A 2,837-nucleotide genomic window follows, 5' to 3' on the forward strand; every position below is an offset into this window, starting at 1 on the left:
AGGTATCTGTACAGAATTTTTATTTTTTGACAGCAGGGATTTTCAATCCTGCACATGGACAACCATTTTCCTAGCCTAGAAATCTAGACGCACCCTAGCGGCAGCAAAATGTATTTTTGCAGTCTAGCAACTCTCCATAGACTTTCGATAGTCTCCACTTTCCATAGACTTTCGACTTTCGAACACCTGTGAAGAGATGACCCAACACCTGTGAAGAGATGACCCAACACCTGTGAAGAGATGACCCAACACCTGCAAAGAGATGACCCAACACCTGTGAAGAGATGGACCCCAACACCTGTGAAGAGACTGACCCAACACCTGTGAAGAGATGGACCCCAACACCTGTGAAGAGACTGACCCAACACCTGCAAAGAGATGACCCAACACCTGTGAAGAGATGGACCCCAACACCTGTGAAGAGACTGACCCAACACCTGTGAAGAGATGGACCCCAACACCTGTGAAGAGACTGACCCAACACCTGCAAAGAGATGGCCCAACTCCTGTGAAGAGATGACCCAACACCTGTGAAGAGATGGACCCCAACACCTGTGAAGAGATGACCCAACACCTGTGAAGAGATGACCCAACACCTGTGAAGAGATGACCCAACACCTGTGAAGAGATGACCCAACACCTGTGAAGAGATGACTCTAACTCCTGCAAAGAGATGACCCAACTCCTGTGAAGAGATGACCCAACACCTGTGAAGAGACGACCCAACACCTGTGAAGAGATGACAAGTAATATATTGTAAAAAGATGTGAGATCAGTTATTCCCATTTTGGATCAAACTCCGAACAGAACACTGATTCTTGAGATAAGGGACGAAACATGGAAAATATTTTTGTTCTAAAAACGTACTTCGTCAGACACATTAAAAAGCATGCTATTTTAATTTGACCCATCCAATAACGGTGTAAAGTCTTCAATTATTTAGTAATGGTGTTTAGTAAAGTAGCTAAGTGAAAAAAATACATTCTATAAAAAAAGATTTCCTGGGTTAAGGGTTATTACGAACAATCCAAGTTCCTAAATTCCTTAATTTTCTACCCTCCTTTTTAATAATAAACATATAACCAATTTTCTGCGGTAAATCAGACATAATACCATGTCGTTCAGCTGATGTTTTAGTATTTTAACACAATAAATGGAAAAAATAATAAAACATTTCTTTCAAAATTAACAGAAACCTTCTCCTGACGGTGTTAAATACTGAGGGAATCGACAAAGGTCCAACTGAGGTTAATAACTAATTTCTAAACTAATATTTCATTTAATTAAACAATTCTTCTAGTGGTTTGTTTTTTTCTTTTTTTTTAGCGGTATAGTGCGTCTCATTCTGGGTCTCCAGTAGCTCACAGAACACAAGAAGCGCATGCTAGGTTGAGTGTAATGGTGCTCACATTATTATGTGCCGCCCTGTATCAGCAACAGAAATATTCCCAATGTGAATCCAAAGGATCTGTAGCCTGTCTTTAAACTGCATCAGTTACGTACATTTATTCGTGTCGACCTGCATGACTTAAGCAGTGGGAAACTGTCATGACAGATCTCTGCCTTTAAATTTAAATGCATATTTTTGAATTTGTTGCAATTTTAAACACATTATTTAGCAGTTTTACATTGTGACCTCATGCTGAGGACAGGTTAAATTACATGTATTTTCCAAGAATAAAGCATGTATTTAAAATAAAAACTAAAAAAATTATTTAAAATGTAAATAATTATTCAAAAAGTAATAAATGTCCCGAGTATCCAGATTTCCTTTAGATGAAACTTTTTAAGTATTTTTATTTTGATGAATTTCTATATTTTTAACATAAAGGGGGCTTTTGTGTGTAGGACATGTTTTGTCCCTTATCTCAAGAATCAGTGAGAAGTGAAGCAGCACAAAAACGGGTGTGTCTCGCTACCCTGAAACATATTTCCTAACAGTTTCAGTTGCACAAAGACATTGTGGTCAGTTCAACAAAAGTCCATTGTCACCGGGGTGGAGAACTACACCTAAAGAAAGTCATTTGTACCATTACAGTTTGTAAGAATATTGTTTGTACCAGGGATCGACAAAGATGCGAAGTATAAAAACATTCTTATGAAAAGTAGATGCATGTACAAATCAAACCTGCCATAGGGTCATTATGCAAAACTGGATGCTATAAACAACAGATCATGAACCATAGGGAAAGTGCCATCCATACCAATCTGTATCACGTACTTCACAGTGTGTATATAAATTGGAATCAAATGATCATGCGAACAACTATTTTCCACCCAAAAACTTAAAGTTCCCCTATTATGGATTTTTGAAAATGACCTTTCATGTAGTGTGTAACATAGCTCTTAGTGAATGAAAACATCCTGCAAAGTTTAAAGTCTTAAAGTGCACCGTATATAAAGTTATTGTCTTTCAAAAGTAAGAGTCGACTCTGAGTCAAGGTTATTGTAGTTTTGCTTTTTTTAATTAGTTTTTATTTTAATATCGGTTTCAATTTTGCTTTAAATTTAAGTTTAGTTCTAGTTAGTTTCATTAATGGTTTTGTTAGTTTTAGTTTAGTTTTTATTTTGCAAACACATTTCTATTTAGTTTTTATTTTATTTAGTTTCAGTTTTAGGTTTAGTAATTATAGTTTAGCAGAGCAAACAGAACACTTCCAGGGTAGACCAAAGCGAGACGCATAATTTCAGAAAAGTTTAATGTTTGCCGAGATTACAGTTAACTCTTGTGCAGACATCTTAGTAGTAAAAATAAAAACAATGGTTTGAGATTGAACAACGCACCAAATAAATGGAACTTAAAAGTAGGCTATACAAGAAAAGAAAAAACGATGAAA

Source organism: Rutilus rutilus (assembly GCF_951802725.1).
Source record: "Rutilus rutilus genome assembly, chromosome: 9".
NCBI classification, from domain to species: domain Eukaryota; kingdom Metazoa; phylum Chordata; class Actinopteri; order Cypriniformes; family Leuciscidae; genus Rutilus; species Rutilus rutilus.